General features: G+C 42.6%; 1 protein-coding gene and 1 non-coding gene across 2 annotated transcripts in view; one reads left to right on the forward strand and one right to left on the reverse strand.

The window, feature by feature from the left end:
- Window positions 1-24,018, forward strand: part of LOC126428414 (calcium-binding mitochondrial carrier protein Aralar1) — a 704,653-nt gene that overhangs the window by 3,157 nt on the left and 677,478 nt on the right. The window lies entirely within an intron of this gene.
- Window positions 6,366-6,440, reverse strand: Trnat-ugu (transfer RNA threonine (anticodon UGU)). Its single transcript has one exon. It is a non-coding gene; the product is annotated as a tRNA-Thr (tRNA).

Below are 24,018 nucleotides of genomic sequence, written 5' to 3' on the forward strand. Positions count from 1 at the left end.
TTGTTATCTAAGAATGAATGAATCATACATTTCGGAGCTGCTGATCATCAAACCACTCTTAACGAAAAAGAATGCAGTTATGAGAGAGGCTGCTATAAGCTGTAAGAAGAGGCTCTTAGCTACATTACTATTTCTAGCCAATGGCAGAAGTTAAGAGGTCTTCAAATTCAGTGCTGTTGTATCTCCAAACTGTTAACTAAAATGATTCCTGAAACATGTAACATGATTTACAGTTGACTGAGAAAATACTCCATAATAAACCACAATAAATAAAAGGAAAGACATTCGTGTAAACGTTATTAATTCATGTATGTAGCATAAAAGATGACCTGTAAGTTTAAAAAATTCATTTTAAATTCAAAGAGGAAAGACGACACATGGTGGTGGCGCACATCATCTAATGAATGCAACACACACATAAGAAATGAAGCATTTAGCAACTGTTAGAACTATGAAAAGCTCGCACATTCTCATCTTCATACCAGTGGGCCTGGACGTAGTCTGGAATTATTTAACACTGATAACAATGAAGCCAGAATATTTTATTAATTAGCGTCCATTGGATGTAGATATTTCTGTTGTTAGATTTCATTTCTGATAGGCATCGAGAATATAACCTAAAAACAGAAATACATAAGGTCAACTGACTACTTTTCTCTCCGTGTCACACGAAACCATCGTTAAAAAAATGAGAAAAGTGTTTCATTTCTTGTATCTGTTTTGCAATACTCCTCGCACGACATGTCCCACAAACATCTGCAATCTTTAAATTACGCCTTGCACCTTGTCGTGTAACCCCGCGCGCAGTTACAAAACATGAACTTTTGTCGGGTAGTTGGCACGACGGCGCTAGACACGTCACAATTTGTTGGGCGGACCTTTGGTGGGTGGGTGGGGGTGGGGGGGGGGGGGGGGCGAACGAGGCCAGATGGGTTTTCGGGTGGTCCTACCCGCCCGACATCCCGACAGGAAAAGTTCGTCGGTCGTCATAACGCTTACACACGTGCAATTTGTCCGTCGGAAGCTCGGTCGATTGTTGTGTGTATAGGGCCCTTTATGGGCTGAGGCTGACGCTTTTGCTTGCATACTCGCATTTTACCGAGCTAAAATCGCGTGTAAATAAAAATAATTTTCATACAGTACTTGAAAGCGATGTCAGTGTTTTAATCATATATATATATATCTTCAAGGGGCATTGTTAAGATAGCTTGTCAGTCACTGAACTGTTTTTTCGATTTGGTTGTGCTGTGGAGGTTTTCCTGCTGTTATTATTTTGAGGTATATAGGGATTTGAGAATTTAAACTAAAAGAAATTCGGACCTTTATTAGCGTAGTTACTGTGGTCGAAGAAAAGAGAGGCTGTGGATGGAGGAGATATCCGCTTTAGGATTTTGGAAATTTGGGGTAAGGTCTTATGGGACCAAACTGCTGAGCTCATCGGTGCCTAAGCCTAAACACTATTTAATCTGACTTGACCCAACTTACGCTAAGGACGTCCGCCCCTGGTAGCTGAGTGGTCAGCGTGACAGAACGTCAATCCTAAGGGCCCGGGTTCGATTCCCGGCGGGGTCGGAGATTTTCTCCGCTCAGGGACTGGGTGTTGGGTTGTCCTAATCATCATTGTTTCATCCCCAACGACGCGCAAGTCGCCGAAGTGGCGTCAAATCGAAAGACTTGCACCAGGCGAGCGGTCTACCCGACGGGAGGCCCTAGTCACACACACACACACACACACACACACACACACACACACACATGCCCGGGAGAGGACTCGAACGTCCGACGGGGTGAGCCGCCCGGGCCGCGACAAGGCGCCTGAGACCGCGCGGCTACTACGCGTCTCTTTAGGGATTCCTGGATCTGAGTATATATACCGATGTAAATATACTGAATTACAGTTTTCCTAAGTATCAGCTTCTCCGGTCAATCGTATGTGTTTACAGCAAAGACAGGGCTGTTAGGTTTGTTGAATCACGTTCTTGGATGTGGCGCCCTTTCCAGAACCGTTTTATTGTCTACATGTTTCGAATAGTGTAATCGGAGACATTGTTGGTATTCAAAGTACATAGACTAGAAATCGAGATTATTGTTTTAGATCAAAGGATGTAGTGTGCAGTGTTGACAGTGTTTCAAATAGTGCAGCTCAAGACATACGTTCATGGCTTGCAGAAAATAAGCTAACGATAAATCACATAACACTCAGTTCTTACAGTTCTAACACACAGTTCGACAAAACCCGGCGTTTGAATTTCACACAGTCGGCCTGGTTGGCCGAGCGGTTCTAGGCGCTACAGTCTGGAACCGCGCGACCGCTGCGGTCGCAGGTTCGAATCTTGCCTCGGGCATGGATGTGTGTGATGTCCTTAGGTTAGTTAGGTTTAAGTAGTTCTAAGTTCTAGGGGAGTGATGACCTCAGATGTTAAGTCCCATAGTGCTCAGAGCCATTTTAATTTCACAGAATGGGCAAATTAATAGCAAACTTGAACAGCTCAAATTTATAGGAGTGCAGTTAGTAAACAGTCGTGGAAATCCCACGCTCAGGATCTTGTTCAAAGACTTAATGCTACCATTTTCGCTATTCGAACGCTATCTGAAGTAAGTGATAGTTCGACACGGAAAGTGCTGTCATTTCGTGTTAACAATATCAGCTTATTGCCAAGAATTAGCAGCTTTCACTCAGTTAATATTAGGCAGAGAGGCGTGCAGTATATTGCTACATCCATTTTAAATAATCTGCCACCTTCCTCATGGGTCACCCCTATTCTGCCGAGGAGTTCCATGAAAAATTAAGCTGATTCCTGGGTTATATTTTTGATTGCGTTTACATAAACATTTTATTTTCTCTGTTACTACTTTTATGTTATTTCATGTACTGGCACGCTCCGTGACCTTGGAGATTTGCTCCTCAGTTTGGTCCTACGGAACTAGACGCGTAAAATAAAAAAAAATTAAACAGTCTATAATGTGGTCTTATCCAACGTGTTTTCCGCCGCAAGATGTGGTCTACAGAAGATCGAATAAAATATTTATTTACTAGCGAACGTGTGTGTGTTTGCAAGGTACCCACGAAATTACCACGACGAACTGATAGCAGTCCTGTCAACACCAAAGGTATGATCACCACCGATGACACAGAATTTTCGCAAAATATCAATATTCAGTGTGGAATTCATTGTTATGAAAAAAAACACAGCAGACCCGTCAAATTGAACGTCACAATTTTTAATGAAATATGTGACAGCAGAACTGCCAAACCGTCACATTTCAATGGTATTTTCATACAAAAATACCATCAAAATTACCGAGCGAGGTGGCGCAGTGGTTAGCACACTGGACTCGCATTCGGAAGGACTACGGTTCAATCCCGCGTCCGGCCATCCTGATTTAGGTTTTCCGTGATTTCCCTAAATCGCACCAGGCAAATGCTGGGATGGTTCCTTTCAAAGGGCACGGCCGACTTCCTTCCCCGTGCTTCCCTAATCCAATGAGACCGATGACCTCGCTGTTTGGTCTCTTCCCCCTAAACAACCCAACCCCCAACCATCAAAATTCCCGACTTTTCCGCTGGATTTTCCAAAAATTTTCTTTCAGTGGCAGTTGATTTTTATTTATATAGATAGATTAGTGCGTAAGTTAACGGAATAATGTACTAATATTTTTTTGTATACCATTTTTCTTCTCTTAATCAGTGACAAGGGGTTTATTGTTTCATGTTGCAAAATGCTTGAAAATTATTGCAGAATTACTTTGTGACGATGATAAATCTGAAATGTTTTTCTGAGCTTCAACATAAAGTTGAAGAAATTGAATACGATATTTATTCTGATATTACTGCTGCTGATGGTACTGAAACGGTCACTGTCAACAGTGGCTCCTTTTTTCTGACGGGAATCGTAAAAGCAAGTGAAATAAGCAGCCGTTTAGCCATTGGAGCCGAGCTGCAAATATTATCACACATTTACCTAGAGCTGACTAACAGATACGAACACAGGGCCGAACCATAAAACTCTTCTAGCAAAACACATGTTTTTCGCGTTAGGTAGCAGTATGGTATGTTATAATGCATGGCGTAATAATAATACATTGAAAATTTCAAGAGAATACAATGTGGTTTGATTATTTAATGGAACTGTGTCGCCAAATAACGGTGTCACAGTTTGGTATTTACCTATTAAGTACGTTATTGAGATGAAGTAGGCCTATTGTTGTCTATGCGTGAATTTCTGACCCTTATAGGAAAAAATAAAATTACATGAAAGCACATACCCTATGAAATGGTAGGCTTAATTTATACTACCATGGTGTGGCGCACCACGAACATAATAATTCTTCAGTATAATTATATCGCACCCGGACAAGAATAATGAAACACTCAATCGACTTGGAGAATTCTATAAAACTTATATTGAAATACCATAAACGCACTCTTTAACTTTCAGGTAAGTAATTATGGCAGTAAATTGCATTATAGTCTATAAACTAGTAATATGGGCATGCAGTTCTTTATTTGTCGAATGTATTACTACGTAATTCTTGGAGTTATTTTCCTTGATATTCTAACAACCTTTTTTGCTGTTATGACCCCTCAATAGTTTTGCCACTCTTACACACCAAAATTGTTTTTTTTTTACTTACTGTAATATGACATGAATGTCCATCAGGAATAATTAGTACTTAAGTTAAAATAAAAAACAGGCTAAAATTGTATTAGAAAAATACAAAATTGTAATTTATGAAAATTTAATAAAGAACATTAATTAGATACAGTTTAAGGAACATAATTTACGAAAAGACGAAGTAATAAATGGGCTTGTATAATGTAGGAATACTTTTCGCCGAGAAGAGAGATTAAATATGAACTTTCTTTATATTTACTACAGCTGTAATCGTCTGTTCGTTCAGATATGCATGTGGACCTGGATGACATTGTAATGCAAGATACAGACGCTTGTACACACACACACACATTGCAATAATCAATAATATTAAAAATCACATTCAGCTTACCAAATACATGAAGTGTCACAACTCAAAATGTGTCGCTCTTCTCCAATGGCCTTTGCAAATATGCCATTAGCAACGCTAAAGTGACACTACTCTTGCCGCACCGAAAGCTGACCTAGCGAACAACAAAACTGACACAACTACCTTGAATTGAATAAACTGCGAGATAGAGATGTGACGTTTTTTGGACACGTTGGGACCGTTCACACGTATTTTTCAGTGACAAAAACTAAAAATTGCCGTGCCACATTTCTCGGAGGGGTGCGATATGTTCATTGAGTTGTTAAATATCAGTATAAGTTCACCTGGATGCAAGTTATTTCAGGAATATTTTCTAGTTGCTATCCAGATAGCTTCTGGATTCGGACGATGCAAGATAGCCGCTTCGGTATACTGTTTATTTTTCGTTGCTATAGTATTGGCCAGAGATAATCAACACTACCGCGGTGCCACTAGCGTTACTCTCTGACAAAGAGTTCTGTCTGTGCAGCAGCCGCAACTACTGTCTTAATAAATACTAGAGCTGTGAAAGTAACGAGAAAATGTGCATCCGTTTGTATTCGTTACTTCCGACAACAATACTCGCTCCAAACGTATCGTTACACTTTAGTTTAGTTACCGACTGTACCGTATAACTCGTATGGAGTCGAGTCACATTCATACGATTACATTTTGGTACTTTGGTTTATTTTTTGTACATGAATCAGTTGGAAGCGGGTTTAACAACTGAATAAAAACAAAAAACAGTAAATCTTGAATTACGTAACGTGATACCTAAAGACAATTTGTTGCAAATGCATTAGCAAAAAAATAACGGCGCAATAATCAACATAATATGTATCCTATTATGGGAGCCTTTATATTTTATGAAGTAACAGCTTTTTCATGAGATGAGAAAACATTTTATTTTCCAAGCACAGATCAAAAACTAACAAGAATAAACAACTCGTAACCAAGCCGACTCAGGCAAAGATAAATATCTATCAGCTGCAGCTTTCACCCGCTGTTTTTGGCGCAGTGGATAAATGACGTCGCCACACTATACAACAGACAGAGAAATGTACAGAAACCTTTGGTTCAAATTTAAAAATAATTTTTTTTCTATGGCTTTCGGCTTCAGGGAACTCCGCCTATCAGATAGTATTTGGCGTGACTTCGAGAATGCTCTTTCTGACGGTACTGAAGTAGCCATTACAGATAAATATTTTTGTGCTAAGTATATATGACGGTAGTATCTGTTCCCGAAAGAACAGTTACCGTCGATGACCATGCATCTTTGCTAGAATTAAATGATAATTAAATGGACACGCTAGCCGCAAACAGGAGTTGACATACTTCATTGGGGACATGTTGAAAATGTGTGCCCCGACCGGGTCTCGAACCCAGGATCTCCTGCTTACAGGGCAGGCGCTCTATCCATCTAAGCCACCGATGGCACAGAGGATAGTGCACCTACAAGGGCTTATCCCTTGCACGCTCCCCGTGAGACCCACATTCCCAATATGTCTACACCACTACATTCATAGTGCGCTTAATAGATGTTTGCCCATTATACTCATTACTCGTGACATTTTAATCTACCAAGTCGTTTCTTTCGGGAACAGATACTACTGTCATATATAGTTAAAATATGGCTTCCCGGCCATTGACCTTCTTGTGCGAACGCACACGCTATGCCACGAGTAACGAGTATGATGGGCAAACATCCCATTAGGCGCACTATGAATGTAGTGGTGTAGACATATTGGGAGTGTGGGTCTCACGGGGAGCGCGCAAGCGCAAGGGATAAGTCCCTGCAGGCGAATTATCCTCTGTTCCCTCGGTGGGACAGATGGATAGAGCGTCTGCCATGTAAGCAGGAGATCCCGGGTTCGAGTCCTGGTCGGGGCACATATTTTCAATATGTTTCCAATGAAGTATATCAACGCCTGTTTGCAGATTGGGTGTCCATTTAATTATCATTTCTTTTGTGCTAAGCGTGACAGCTCAGGATAGAGAAATGTTCACACTTGCCACCATTTTATAGGACACTTATGCCATGTAAGCAGGAGATCCCGGGTTCGAGTCCTGGTCGGGGCACATATTTTCAACATGTTTCCAATGAAGTATATCAACGCCTGTTTGCAGATTGGGTGTCCATTTAATTATCATTTCTTTTGTGCTAAGCGTGACAGCTCAGGATAGAGAAATGTTCACACTTGCCACCATTTTATAGGACACTTATGCCTACTTAATAACTGTTCTTCCATATATTGCCTACTGAAATTAATACCTGATGTCGTAGAGCTTGCCCGCATCTCGTGGTCGTGCGGTAGCGTTCTCGCTTCCCACGCCCGGGTTCCCGGGTTCGATTCCCGGCGGGGTCAGGGATTTTCTCTGCCTCGTGATGGCTGGGTGTTGTGTGCTGTCCTTAGGTTAGTTAGGTTTAAGTAGTTCTAAGTTCTAGGGGACTGATGACCATAGATGTTAAGTCCCATAGTGCTCAGAGCCATTTGAACCATTCGTAGAGCTTGACGTTGCCTTAGCATCAAATTCTTTCCAGATTGAGTCCTCTTTGTCAAAAGTAATGACCGATACAGACTCTGGCAACTCTGCTTCAAGTGGTGTTCTTGAATGAATATTTGTTTCCAATTCAGTTTTTAATGAGCTTTTGGCGAACTCGTAAGCAGATTCGTCTTTAAAAGCAAGTCTCTTAAATCTTGGATCTAATAGGGCCGCTTTCGAAAGGACTGGATGTCTAGCACAGTTTTTAAACCGGTTATTAAATTCTGTCTTCAACAAAGTTCTTTGCTGTTTCTGTACTTAAATTAATATGCAAACTGTAAAATATCTCCTCTACACTGTCGGTGGCTGCTAGCACCTTTGAAATCGACACTTGCGCTTGCGAGGACATTTCTTCTGTAAACTGTTTAGAAGGCTTTAAAATTTTGATAACTTCTGGTAGAGCTAACCATTCAGCTTCGAGGAGACTTTCAACAGGATTGTGAAGAAGTCCAAGCGCCGCTTCAATGGGTTCTTGTAGAATAGAAATTACCCATTGCGTATATAAATTACTCACTTCACAATAAATATTAACAGTGAATATTCCAAAAACAATATTTCATTTGAAGTTAAATTTACTCAACAAAGCTTGTACAGCAGAAACCATATTGTCGAAATAGCATCTACTGCTCCGATGCGCAAGCATATTTTCCGAAAACGGGCGAGTAGAACCGAGCGCAAAGCACAGTACGGTAACGAGTAACGAAATTATGAGTAACGATTCGGTACTTTGTGTCCGCCAAAGTAAACGTTACTCAGTACCGAATACATTATCTTGGTACTATGATGTATTTTTTATACTTGTGAATACGTTTGAAGTGGGTTTAGTAATTAAATAAAATAAATAGTAAGTTTTAAATTATTTAATGTGGAAGCTAAAAACAATTTTTTACAAATGCAAGATACAACGTATGTATGTTAAATAACTGATCAGCGAAATGAAAATAATGTCAATGATTCAATCAGTTAAATAAACTAAAAAAAAATTGAGCTTCATTTCAAAGTAGGGTCCCAATTACAACGAGACCAAAAAACAAATAGTAACCATTAAACTGAAACATTTACTGGTAAAATATTTTAAAAAAAACGTATGTTTGCGTTAAAGGTGGCGGACCTGCAGATCATTGAGGACCGGCCAAGAAGTAAGATCGAAAATATTTTATAACAGTAACCATCTAAATCATAGAGCCACGCACGTCAAATTCGTCAAGAAGGTCTATACAAATTACTCACCTCACAATAAATATTAACACAAAATAGTCCAATTACAAAAACAATATTAATGAAACTAAATTTGCACGACAATAAGGCTTGTACAATAGTAACTATATTCTCTAAATAGTAACTACTGCGCTGACGGGTGTGCCTCCTTAAATCTTCCGCAAACGGCTGCGCAGAACCGAGTGATACGAGCCGAAAGCGGAATACGGTAACGAGTAACGAAATGTATTTATGAGCAGTGCTGTTTTTCTGGGGGATGCGTATCCCTAAACTTTTTTGCCGACAAAACCATTTTTTTACGCTGTTGAGAACTTGGAAGAGTGCCAAAGATTTATTTCACGGACGTAAATTTTATATTTCATTTTTTCGTGGTAGTAATTGCAATACGAACGATACCAGTGCAGCTTTTGGTTGGAAAAGGTTAAAATATGTGTTCGGCAATATGTCCTTGTATTGTTTTGTATGTCGGAGGGTTGATTGGACTCACCTGTTTCGTTTGAGTTGTATTATAGGTCAATTGAAATGTACGATACCATTTTCTTTATTGTTCAGGGGTTGATAGGAATCGCACGCTTCATTTGAGGTGATGTAAACTTAAGTGTTCAATACCACTTTCTCTTGTATGGGTGTTTCTCGGTATCGCCTGCTTCATTTGAGCTCTAAGTCAACTGAAGAGTCAGATCGACATGTTGATGACGTCACGGCTAAAAGCAGACGGGTGGTATCCCATGCTTCAGTTATAAGTAATTTTCGCTGCATTATATCCAATGTCGGAGTACTCTCAAACTTTTTTCTAGAAAAAAGCCCTGTTCGTGAGTAACGATTCGGTACTTCGAGTCAGCCAAAGTATTCGTTACTCAGTACCGAATACATAATGTTTGCTACAGCTCTAATAAATACAGTTATGTCACGCTCTCTGGTGCGAAAATCGTTACCGTGTGACAGCCGGAGCAATGCAAGCGCTCAAAGCGGCGAGAAAACAGTCACATGCTTCGAAAAGATACTGTTTGTTTTTAATTTTCAGTATAATTAACGGTCGTTGTTATATTTTGCGTTCCATGCGTTAGAGTTACCAAGTGACGTGAATTATTGTTAAAATACATGTAAAACAGCCGAATCACACTGATTCATTTGGTTGGTTAATATAAACGGGTGGGGGGGGGGGGGGGGGGGAATGGCTTCAGGCGATTGGTTTTAATTTTTATGCTAGATAATGGAACAACTTGTGTGTTCCGTAACCGGTCGTTTATGCTATAAAAGATTGTTGATTGGGCAACTGTTGTTCGGTTTCTTCATTTTAGAAAATATTATTGTGAGTCAGTCTAACAATTCTCGAGTATATTTAAGTTGCTATTATAGGAACAGTTTGACTATGAGTACTTTCAACATTTGAAAACGTCCCCTCAGAAAAATTAATGGATTACTGTGCTGATAAACCTCTTACGTTATTTGATTTTCAAACAGCTGAGCGGAACTGAACGTACTCAGACATTTCTCTCTTTACTTATTCTGATCAACACTAAACTGACACACAATATTTTTAGCGCAACGCAATCCGACTTTCAATAATCCCTACAAAAGAATGGCCCTTACTAACAATAACCTATACCCGTCATGATTCACTTACCTCACAAAAATCTTCGTTACTCGAACTACTGTAATACAGCGAGCGCCAATACTGCCAGCTAAATAAAGGATTCTAACTATTGTTCTAACTACTGAAGGCAGTAACTACTGATGGGCATAGTTAGCAAATGAAAGATTTTGATAGAGAACAATGTATTTACCTTAATAATATTCAAGTCGTCATATATATATATATATATATATATATATATATATATATATATATATATATATATATATACACAGGGTGTTACAAAAACGTACGGCCAAACTTTCAGGAAACATTCCTCACACACAAAGAAAGAAAATGTTATATGGACATGTGTCCGGAAACGCTTACTTTCCATGTTAGAGCTCATTTTATTATTTCGCTTCAAATCACATTAATCATGGAATGGAAACACACAGCAACAGAACGTACCAGCGTGACTTCAAACACTTTGTTACAGGAAATGTTCAAAATGTCCTCCGTTAGCGAGGATACATGCATCCACCCTCCGTCGCATGGAATCCATGATGCGCTGATGCAGCCCTGGAGAATGGCGTATTGTATCACAGCCGTCCCCAATACGAGCACGAAGAGTCCCTACATTTGGTACCGGGGTTGCATAGACAAGAGCTTTCAAATGCCCCCATAAATGAAAGTCAAGAGGGTTGAGGTCAGGAGAGCGTGGAGGCCATGGAATTGGTCCGCCTCTACCAATCCATCGGTCACCGAATCTGTTGTTTCGAAGCGTACGAACACTTCGACTGAAATGTGCAGGAGCTCCATCGCGCATGAACCACATGTTGTGTCGTACTTGTAAAGGCACATGTTGTAGCAGCACACGTAGAGTACCCCGTATGAAATCATGATAATGTGCTCCATTGAGCGTAGGTGGAAGAACAAACTAAAATGAGCTCTAACATGGAAATTAAGCGTTTCCGGACACATGTCCACATAACATCTTTTCTTTATTTGTGTGTGAGGAATGTTTCCTGAAAGTTTGGCCGTACCTTTTTGTAACACCCTGTGTGTATATGTATGAGTTAATATATACAGTATTACAAATTTACTCTTTCTGATGGACGCACGTCCAGATCGTCCGCTCTCAAAACTCCATATCTCTCCCCACATCCGCCAGTGCTGGCGGCTCACCTCCAACTGCCCAACACTACAATAGCAAATATTCCAACAATGCAAACAAGCCACAGACTGCACACAGCACAGTCAGTGATTTTCATATAGAGCGCTACGTGGCGTTACCCACGTAAAAACCTAAACAACCTACTTACACATGAACAGGTATTCTGCCTTGGGAATACTGAAGAATGGTTTACAACCCGTCGGCTTCGAAAAATGACGACAGATGTTACCACAGATACAAGATATTGACGAATGTGTGAAAACAAAGGAATGTAGTACAGAGAAAACAGATCGTAGACATATATCACGTATATCCATATTTCGAACGTAATTGTACACACATCGCTTTTTTCTCAGTATAAAGTCCTAGTATCCTGTTCTTCAGTTGATCAGTATACGCCAGCTGAAGGATAGGATACTAGTGCTAGCAAGAAAAAAGGACCGAAGTAACATTGGCATGGAATACCGCCGTTGTATCCTGTACTTCACCTATACAGGACAAGTGAAGTACAGGACACAAATTTTTCGTATGTCCGTTTTTTCATCTTCGCAAGTACTATTATCAACTGAAGAATATGATACTAGTCTAGCAAAGGCGAAAAAAGCGACAAACGTAAAATTTGCAACCTGTACTTAAGCTGACCTATATAAGCCAACTGAAAACAGGATACAACCATCGTCGTTCAACTGGGGTACAAATTGCCAATGTTATGTACGCCGCCTTTTTGGTTTCGCTAGTACTAGTATATTCTTCAGTTGGCCTACATAGCACAGGATACGAATCAACTGCAGAGAAAACAACTACTCGTACGACTCACTATCAGAGACAGGTGTAATTCATAATGTCTACACACATGACTTAAAATTACCACAAGCGACAAGAATCATAAACACAGTCATTAATTTTTATTTACTGTTATGACATATTGCCGCAGAATATAACAGATTTGTTATCTATGACTCGAAAATAAAGAACTAATAACTATAGTAAATGATAGTTAATTGAAACCCTAAGTTGCCGACAGGGGTTGGTGATACACCTCGATGGGGACAGCCCCGACCGGGACTCGAACCCGTGATCTCCTGCTTACATGGCAGACGCTCTATCCATCTGAGCCACCGAGGACACAGATGAATAGCTCGACTGCAGGGACTTGTCCCTTGTGCTTGCACGCACCCCGTGAGACCCACATTCTCAGCTGTCCACAACCTACATACGTAATGTTCCTAATAGACTATAACTAAAATATGACGTCATTGGTCAAAGCCGACGAGTTGTATCCCATTCTTCAGTTGACACCGCGTTATTGATACCAATATTTCGGTATTTTACTGTCCTATATAAGAAACCTATTCCAGATACGGCGGTGGATATGCACAAACAGCCACTCTATTAATTCAACGTAGAAAGCACTAGTGGACCACTAAACGTTAATGTGAAAAGATAGTAGTTGAGTGACACCGTGGTTAAGAGGCCGTGTCGAACTGTACGTTGCACAGAAATTTATGGTTGAAGCCCGATTTACACGAGCGACTTTATGGTCGAAATCGACTACTCGTCGTTGGGTGCGCGTAGCGTACTTGCGTGTAAGGCGCGGTTTTCACTGCGGCAATAAAAAGTGCGATACGAGACGTTGCAATAAAAGATCGCGCAACGCTTCGCTTAGCGGCGCGACACGTGTTTTCACAGGAGCGATATTGCAAGCAGCCAGGCACGGCATGAGGCAGTAGTCTCGCGTGCGGCGCGTCGCGTCGCTGCCAGCTAGGACTTCCGATGTTTTTAAGAATATAGAGAATTCCGTGTATCGATATTTAAAAATGTATTATTATCGGCACCCAATATAATGAAAGAAGTTATTGATAAATCGACGGAAGAAAGTCGACGTACCGGCCTATAAAAATATGGGTTGCACATTGTAAATGCCCCGTAAAACTGGCAGGGTTTCAGAGCTGTGTATTCAAATACTCATTTATTATTAGATATTCTATACATCAACGAGCTATCAGCCTGCCTAATCCCCCTTAGAGCAAGAACTGAAATGGAAACCATGATCGCGCGGATTAGCCGAGCGGTCTCAGGCGCTGCAGTCATGGGCTGTGCAGCTGGTCCCGGCGGAGGTTCGAGTCCTCCCTCGGGCATGGGTGTGTGTGTGTGTGTTTATCCTTAGGATAGTGTAGGTTCAGTGTGTGAGCTTAGGGACTGATGACCTTAGCAGTTAAGTCCCATAAGATTTCACACACATTTGAACATTTTTTTATTTTTTGAAAACCATGCAGCCGGTCGGCGTGGCCGAGCGGTTCTAGGCGCTACAGTCTGGAACCGCGCGACCGCTACGGTCGCAGCTTCGAATCCTGCCTCGGGTATGGATCTGTGTGATGTCCTTAGGTTAGTTAGGTTTAAGTAGCTCTAAGTTCTAGGGGACTGATGACATTAAAAGTTAAGTCCCATAGTGCTCAGAGCCATTTGAACCATTTGAAAACCATGCACGTTAACGCTTGGCGATAGCCGCTTTGCTGACAATGGTAACTGCATCCCAGTGCCACAATAAAAGGTGACCGTTGGGTCCGTCCTTCGGTTTCGTCACATATTGGATTTGTCTGGAACACTTCATGTCGACTTTCCTTTCCTACATTTCTGCAAACGTCAGCGGCTAGCAATTGTAGTGTCAAGAGTTCTTGGTGAAGTTAAATGTTGCGGTTTCTGTCGGTAGCGCTGAGCGCCGATTTCGTCATCATTTCCCCTCACACGTCTCCACATCTCGCAAAAACTAGTCCTGCCATTTAGATTTTTGTTCGTCATTTTCAGCAACTGTTTTTCAAGAATGCTAGTTGCGTTAAAAATTGTTACTCCATTCACACGGCCACCTCCCAGTGCAATCGGACCACTTCTTTGGGCCACCTATGTTTGCTTCACACAGTCAAAGTGAAACACTGGACATGATGAAAGCTCAGAAAGTAGTAAGACTCCTTCACACAGTGAAAGTAAAATTACGTTCTACTACAATTTCAAAAGAACAATTTCAGATATTTACCAAAAACTGGGAGAAATATAAATTGGCGACTCCATGACGTGTTGTGTGCACCACGGCCAAATAGTGGATAGAATTGGAAGGAAAATCAGCATTGGCCGTGTTTTGTTGTTTTATTGTCAGCAAAATCGATTTTCGGTCACTTAGTGACCATCCTCAATGCTGTAATATACAATTAAAATTGGTAGGCACTGGTATCAAGATATGATCACAAGCTTAGAGCGATCACATAAACTCAATGTGACTTCACGAGAGATTTTTTGGCCTGTGATTTTTTTTTGGCCTGTGATTTTTTTTGGCCTGTGATTTTTTTTGGCCTGTGATTTTTTTTGGCCTGTGATTTTTTTTGGCCTGTGATTTTTTTTGGCCTGTGATTTTTTTTGGCCTGTGATTTTTTTGGCCTGTGATTGTTTTGGCCTGTGATTTTGTTTTTGGCCTGTGATTTTGTTTTTGGCCTGTGATTTTGTTTTTGGCCTGTGACTTTGTTTTTGGCCTGTGACTTTGTTTTTGGCCTGTGACTTTGTTTTTGGCCTGTGACTTTGTTTTTGGCCTGTGACTTTGTTTTTGGCCTGTGACTTTGTTTTTGGCCTGTGACTTTGTTTTTGGCCTGTGACTTTGTTTTTGCCTGTGACTTTGTTTTTGGCCTGTGACTTTGTTTTTGGCCTGTGACTTTGTTTTTGGCCTGTGACTTTGTTTTTGGCCTGTGACTTTGTTTTTGGCCTGTGACTTTGTTTTTGGCCTGTGACTTTGTTTTTGGCCTGTGACTTTGTTTTTGGACTGTGACTATTTTTTTTGGACTGTGACATTTTTTTTTGGGAAGGACGACATTTTTTCCGATTTCCTAGTATGTGATATAAATCTTCGATTGGTGCCTCTTGAAACATCAACATTTTGGCTACTTTGGTTACTGAAGCATCCACCATATGAGCACAATCAATTTGGCCACGTTCAAATTCACTGAGCTGAAATATAATGCACTCACAAGTATACAGAACACTGTAATGACCACAACTAACACTTGCAATGCATTGAGATCATTGCACAGGAGCCGTTCATGGTAAAATACTCCTGTGTAACTTGCAGGCTTGATTAGCATCTGCGTTTATCTTCAGGCATGCATTTCTCGCGGTGTTTCCATATTTTTGTTCAACCCATGTTTATATATCTTCTGCAAGTTGTGGAATATATTTGTTTAAATAAGATGGGGATTTTATGGTCTGCACTCCTGGAAATTGAAATAAGAACACCGTGAATTCATTGTCCCAGGAAGGGGAAACTTTATTGACACATTCCTGGGGTCAGATACATCACATGATCACACTGACAGAACCACAGGCACATAGACACAGGCAACAGAGCATGCACAATGTCGGCACTAGTACAGTGTATATCCACCTTTCGCAGCAACGCAGGCTGCTATTCTCCCATGGAGACGATCGTAGAGATGCTGGATGTAGTCCTGTGGAACGGCTGGCCATGCCATTTCCACCTGGCGCCTCAGTTGGACCAGCGTTCGTGCTGGACGTGCAGACCGCGTGAGACGACGCTTCATCCAGTCCCAAACATGCTCAATGGGGGACAGATCCGGAGATCTTGCTGGCCAGGGTAGTTGACTTACACCTTCTAGAGCACGTTGGGTGGCACGGGATACATGCGGACGTGCATTGTCCTGTTGGAACAGCAAGTTCCCTTGCCGGTCTAGGAATGGTAGAACGATGGGTTCGATGACGGTTTGGATGTACCGTGCACTATTCAGTGTCCTCTCGACGATCACCAGTGGTGTACGGCCAGTGTAGGAAATCGCTCCCCACACCATGATGCCGGGTGTTGGCCCTGTGTGCCTCGGTCGTATGCAGTCCTGATTGTGGCGCTCACCTGCACGGCGCCAAACACGCATACGACCATCATTGGCACCAAGGCAGAAGCGACTCTCATCGCTGAAGACGACACGTCTCCATTCGTCCCTCCATTCACGCCTGTCGCGACACCACTGGAGGCGGGCTGCACGATGTTGGGGCGTGAGCGGAAGACGGCCTAACGGTGTGCGGAACCGTAGCCCAGCTTCATGGAGACGGTTGCGAATGGTCCTCGCCGATACCCCAGGAGCAACAGTGTCCCTAATTTGCTGGGAAGTGGCGGTGCGGTCCCCTACGGCACTGCGTAGGATCCTACGGTCTTGGCGTGCATGCGTGCGTCGCTGCGGTCCGGTCCCAGGTCGACGGGCACGTGCGCCTTCCGCCGACCACTGGCGACAACATCGATGTACTGTGGAGACCTCACGCCCCACGTGTTGAGCAATTCGGCGGTACGTCCACCCGGCCTCCCGCATGCCCACTATACGCCCTCGCTCAAAGTCCGTCAACTGCACATGCGGTTCACGTCCACGCTGTCGCGGCATGCTACCAGTGTTAAAGACTGCGATGGAGGTCCGTATGCCACGGCAAACTGGCTGACACTGACGGCGGCGGTGCACAAATGCTGCGCAGCTAGCGCCATTCGACGGCCAACACCGCGGTTCCTGGTGTGTCCGCTGTGCCGTGCGTGTGATCATTGCTTGTACAGCCCTCTCGCAGTGTCCGGAGCAAGTATGGTGGGTCTGACACACCGGTGTCAATGTGTTCTTTTTTCCATTTCCAGGAGTGTATTACGCCGCATGTTCTGGGAGTTGATGTACCCTGACCACTTGAACGAGTCCCCAGCTGAAGCAATGATAAACAGAGGCTCCAGAAGTCATTCCACTTCTCAGAAATCACCGGCAGAAGTCGCGATAGTTTGTATGGACAGGATACAGATGCAGGTCCTTTTTGATAATGTGTATAGAGGACCAGCTCGTAATTCCCAGTTGCGAAAATAAATGGCGTTGAGACTTCGCCGGACTCTGGTGGAGACTTTCCTTCACCCGAGCAATGTTTCTTTGCGTTCGAACTGTTTTTGGTTTTTATTCAGCATAGAGCCCGTCTCGTGTTATTTTGCCAGTAAGTTTTGCTCTGCAGACCTTGCTGGAGGATTACGATCTTCAAGGCCCTTTACACGCTAAGGTTTGTCTGAGCAGACCATGTTTGCGACGATTGTCTTCGCATCTCGTCTGCGGTATTCAATTTGCATTTACACCTTCCAACCACAGCGTAGCTTGCGCACATTACTGAATGAGTAACCGTCGAGTGCAGAGTTTTATGGCAATGGCGACTTTATTTTCAAGAAACACCAGTGAGATAATTTAGAGAACCGGAATTTGAAGCTGACTGCCACCAAAGTACATTTCGCGCAAGGACCAAGCAGGTAAGAGAAACCTGGGCTCGTACGGAGGTATATAGACAGCTGTTTTCACCTCACTCTGTTTAAAAGTGGAACAGGAAAGGAAATAACTAGTAGTAGCTCTGGGTACCCTTCGCCATATGTTCGCGTGTACAGGATTACAGATCGGTTATACAGGCTGGCGCACGATAAGTCACCCGTTTGAATTTCGACCCTACAAGTATGCTATTGGGGCAATAGCTTTCAAATTGTGCTCTCAACTTCGTGCAGTTCATGGAAATTACGCCAGATGTCGTTGCGAGTTCATCGCTTCCGTTGAGAGTCCGCCATTTCAGTTTGCCGCGATGGCGGACAAAGGACGGTTGACCGTCGCACAAAAGACGAAGATTGTGTTATTGTTCGCGGCGACGAACAGCGTTACATTGAGACAGAGAAGGTTTCGTGCTCATTTGGGCACACGGTGGGCTCCCAGCCCACAGACAATACGCAGATTACATCAAAAATTTGAAGATACTGGATCTGTTTTGGAGTGTCAGTGGCCACATGCACGCACCGTACGTTCGGCGCAAAACACTGAAGCAGTTCGAGCGGCTTCGACTCGTAGTCCGAGTAAATCGACAAGAAGAGCCAATGCCGAGTTGGGGATTCATGCCAATCTGTACATAGAATTATTCAATCCGATCTTCGCTTGTATCAAGATGACTGTGGCGCATAAGCTTATGCGAGAGATAAGGAGCGGAGACTCCAGTTTGCAAGGTGGGCAATTGACCAAGACCAAGAGGCAGTGCTAGACAACACACGGTTTTCTGACGAAGCTGATTTTTACGTGGACGGTGTTGTGAACAAACAGAACGTTCGATTCTGGGCACGTGAACCTTCGCGAATAATCCACACGAAACACACCTATGGGGAGAAAGTGTGCGTGCGGATCACCGTGTCAAGCCGTGGAATCATCGCTCTGTTCTTCTTTGATGCTACAGTAACCGGTGAGCACTATTCACACATGCTGTGAAACCACTTCTTTCCCCAACTCATGGCCTCATGACTCCCATTGCAGACACAATGGTTCATGCAGGATGGAGCACGCCCCCATACTGCCAACGTTGTGCTCGATTTCCTACATGAAAGACTTGGCCTTAGGGTATCGTCAAACAAATTTCCAGAACGTTACGCAGGAGAGGGATGTGGCTGCCACACAGCCCGGAGATCAACCCGCGTGACTTCTACTTTGGCGGTTCCTTAAAGAGGTGTACCACAGAAAATCGGAAAATGCAGTGCAATTTAGGGTCGTCATTGTGTAGTTATGCCGCGCTATTCCAGAAGATTTTTGTGGGAGAGTCGCCACAAATGCACATTGAAGAAGTTGTAAACCAAAACGGCAGTCATATTGGACGTGTGATTCATTAGGTTATATTTCCAAGCTGTATTCTTTACGTCTACATCAATAAATTACAAATCATGTCAACAACAAACGTGTTATTCACGAAACAAATCAGCTGACTTACCGTGCGCCGCCCTGTAATTAAACTTCGCTACTTGAGGGACCCTATGCAAAACGAGTGATAGTAGTAAATGCAACTTTGTTGAAACATTTGTAAGGACATGGGTAAAAAAATACCAAATAACCCATTGAATGACACATATCTTAATTTCCACGTTATGGGGTAACATTTGGTTTGTTTACAAATAACTCATCTGCTACAAGTTATGATTTTCTTTATTTCATTTTTCGCACGAATCGTTTCGGGAAATGATTCCCATTTTCAAGTGCGTTTTTTGTGTTTGTTATGTCATTCCTATGTGATGTTGTCGATGTGTGAGATTCTGATTCATTTCGTTGACTTTACTGCAATATATAAGAAAACACGCGATTTTTAGTTGGTTGTCGATCTTTTTGTGAAGTTAGTGACGAAATTTACAAGAATAAATAAAGGACATAAAATGGATTTACTAGAAGAACTGGAGATATATTCACATTACAGAAAATATGAAGATAAAATATTAAACGAAAAACTTGAAAGTGAATTAGTGAATTTCTTCAGATGCTTCGATAGTATACTTAAATAAAAATAGTAACACATAGAAATAAGCATAATTGTAAAATAGACGTAAGTAAATTATGATCCAAATTGTTAAGGTAAATAACCTCTGTACAAAAGCATATCATACTCTGTGGAAGACCTATAATGTCATCTCTGTTGACTATTTGTAAGAACATCTGTGTCACTGTTTTGTTTACGTAATATGTTTTCGATGTTTAAAAGTGTACAACAAGTTTTGTGTGATGTTTAGTGTGTGAGACTGTGCACAAATGGACCATAAGGAAACTGTAAGTACAAATTCTTCTAAATTTCGCCACTAACTTCACAAAAAGATCGACAACCAACTAAAAATCGTGTGTTTTCTTATATATTGCAGTTAGTCAACGAAATGAAGCAGAATCTTTCACATCGACATCATCACATAGGAATGACATAAAAAACACAAAAAACGCACTTGGAAATGGGAATCATTTCCCGAAACGCGTCGTGTGAAAAATGAAATAAAGAAAATCGTGACTGGCAGCAGATGAGTTATTTATAAACAAACGTATTGTTTTCACAGTCGCAGGCTTTCAGAACCATTTATAATGGATCAAATCAGGGGTAACATTTAATTGCGCACCATGTTTACGTTCCAGTTCACAAACGTTGCCCAGTGTGACGACCACCTGCATCCACGACAGCCCACAACCGCACTAGAGATAAATCAAAATTGTTCGCAGCACTTTCCGAATGCTCAGCTATCGCAACACAGCTCGAAGATCTTACATTGTCCAGCATTCTCAACCATGACAACAGTAACTACTTAAATTTGTCCAGCATTCTCAACCATGGCAACAGCAACCTCAACAATTTGTGGGGCCTCTTCCAGCAGCAATTTCCAAGTTGCCAGTTAATCCGAAATTACGAATCATGTTCTTCAAGCGAAGGACAGCATCACTTGCTGTTTGATAAAGGAGCCTTAGGAGAAAAGCCTTGCTCACCTAGTCCCGACCAATGTTCACTGTCTGCAGTTTTAATGCACACTGATGCTTGCTTCAGCCCTTCGTCGCCGTACCAGTACCGGCGCCTAACTGCAAGTCATCATGCTAACACAACTAACAACACAAGTCCTACAGCGTACTGTCTGGACTTAATTCCAATAAAGTTGAGTACCGATAAGATAAATAGTGTTCCTTCTACACCGGCTCAAACAGCAAAAGTTCAATTAGTACTACCTTGTATATTCTGATATTGTCTTTCAACTCTCAATCTTTTGTCACGATCTGTGTCCTTTTTTTTTTCGGATGCAGGCCAACTGAATCTTTTTAATCCCAAATAGAGCACGTATTCCTTTCTTCTTCGGCTTATTTATCAAAAAGTCTACGTTCAGATGTTTTTGATTTGTTGACGAGTTTAGGTTCCTATGCCAAACTTCGACAGCATTCGTGGGCCTGTGGCACTGGCTCAAAACATTCCACATTTCAATTGGTGCTTGTACAGGTCCCCCTTGATCGCGCAGACTTTCACACTTCACTATTACCGGTTTCGGCTACTGCCATCTTCAGATCTTTTACAAACAAAAACAGTGTGTAACCAATTTGCTGGTGCTAAATCTATAAAAGGCCTGGTGCTACATAAGAAAGGTAAAGTGTTTACATGATTAACAAGCGTGTATACCAGCCATACATACCATAAAATATTCTGATGTTGTATCAACGTAGTATCCACTGCGGGCCGAACTTCGACCATAGATACTAGTAGACTGGCCTTGCCGTGCAGAAGCTATAGGGCTGGTGTGGCTCCAACGTAAACCACGTGACTGTTGGCGAAACGCGACGGGATTTCAAATCAGTGGTCTGCCATCTTATGTTTGTATCGTATTTTACCCACATTTATCAATTGGCTGCCAAACACTTCCAACAAAAATTACTTTTTTATTTGCGAAAAATTATGTCAGAACTACATTTGACCTGGATTTGTTCACAGTACCATTTGTAAAATGTACCAAATACATCGAACCCCTCTGGTGGGCAGCGGGACGAAATTACTGTAAACTATCAAGTAAAGTAAAATGTCGTTAAAATTCTTCTAAACAGTAAGAGTGGGCTCGTGTCAAAACTTTAAATATTTGATTCGCCGCGTTTTGAGCTCTAGTCACTTATAAAAGAAAATGGGATATGAGAATTACGTCAACTATAGGTGCCAAAATTGTCGACTTTAGGAGCAGGTCCACTTTAGAGTATCAATTTTAGGTGCACTTCAAAGGTTCAGTTCCTACTATTTTTACATTATCTAAAATGTTATTTTAGATAAAAGGAGAGAGTTTGAAGTTTCAGTAAATAATTTTGGAGCCTACATTTATTTAACAGTATTAGAAGGTAGGAAAAATTCTCTTCATGTGTCGACTATAGGTGCTCTTACCTTATCATAATCTCACTTGTATATACGAAAAGGCGCGTATGTGCAGATGGCTTAAAGTTTTTCCGTTTCAGGGCCTGTATCCAAAGCTGCCTTCGGTTTTCATCCTTTGGGAACCTACGAGTAGGAACGAGAAACGGTTATACTTACTTCTGTAACCGAATTATCACAGATACTTTCCAAAATGTAATAGGAGTCTGACTTTACAGGCATCACTTTCAACACTTTAATTTATGTGATACTCTATTTCAAGTGTAAAAAACATATAAAAGGCACTTCAGGAGATTTCAATAAACGCATCTGTACTATTATAGAAACAGACGTGAAATGTTATGCTATTTCCCCCGACAAATCGCTGAGTACAGCAACAGGAAACAACCGTGTTTTGCCAACATTCACGTGACTTTAGCCCAGAGATGTTGGAGCCACGAAAATGACGTCAGGGCCAGTCTATTATATTTATGGTCGAAGGGGCCGAACCTTGGGTTCGGTGTGGGGCGGCGGTGGGGTGAGTGGTGGGTGGACTGCTGTGGCCTGTTATGAGGTTGTCAACCACTGAGAGCTAAAACTTCCAGTGTATTGAATACAGTCACGTTTGAAGCTGCGAAATATGGATAAAATTACAGTAGATAGAATTTGTAGCTGGTGTGACGAATGGCAGCTCGGTGGTGCACGAGTTGGTAACGTGCCAGCCAGCAGTGCAGACGAGGCAGCGCTGGCAGAGCGACCGCACTAAAAGTGAAGTCTGCAGGGGAAAGCGGGCTGTGGGTCAAGTGGTGGCGCCTCTGCCCTTTGTTCTTCCCCTGCTTTCCCTCCCCGGCACCTGCGGCTGCGACGCCGGCCCAGAGAGCGCCAGCCGAGGCGTGCGCCACGCGGGTCGATACCGGGACCGGCGCTGCCCGCATTTCTGCGCCGCGCCGCAGCTGTGCGGCCGACACCGACTCTGTCGGCCGCTGACCGCCCGCGCTGTGCTGCACGCTCCTCAAGGTGGCCCGTATTACCTGCCGCGGAGCCTTAGTGCTGCACTGGAGATCCAGAGAAACTGGTACACCTGCCCAATATCGTGTAGCGCCCCCGCGAGCACGCAGAAGTGCCACAACGAGACGTGGCATGTACTCGACTAATGTCTGAAGTAGTGCTGGAGGGAACTGGCACCATGAATCCTGGAGGGCTCTCCATAAAGCCGTAAGAGTACCAGAGGGTGGATATCTCTTCTGAATAGCGTGTCGCAAGGCATCTCAGATATGCTCAATAATGTTCATGTCTGGGGAGTCTGGTGGCCAGCAGAAGTGTTTAGACTCAGAAGAGTGTTCCTGGAGCCACTCTGTTTGCAATTCTGAACGTGTGGGATGTCGCATTGTTCTGCTAGAATTGCCCAAGGACGTCGGAATGCACAATGGACGTGAATGGATGCAGTTGATCAGACACGATGCTTATGTACGTATCGTTTGCCAGACTCGTATCAGGGGTCCCATATCACTCCAACTGCACACGCCGCCCACCATTACAGAGCCTCCACCAGCTTGAACAGTCCCCTGCTGACATGCAGGGTCCATGCATTCAGAAAGTTGTCTCCATACCCGTACACACGCAACCTCTCGAAGCAATTTGAAACGAGACACCTCTGCTGGGACAACATATATTCACAGCTAATGTCGGCGAGGCCTTAGGCAAGACGTAAAGTTTTGTGTTGTGCAGTCATCAAGCGTACAGGAGTGGACCTTTCGCCCCGAAAGCCCATTTTGATGATGTTTCGTTGAATGGTTTCCACGGT

The sequence above is a fragment of the Schistocerca serialis genome, chromosome 12, assembly GCF_023864345.2.
Source record: "Schistocerca serialis cubense isolate TAMUIC-IGC-003099 chromosome 12, iqSchSeri2.2, whole genome shotgun sequence".
NCBI classification, from domain to species: domain Eukaryota; kingdom Metazoa; phylum Arthropoda; class Insecta; order Orthoptera; family Acrididae; genus Schistocerca; species Schistocerca serialis.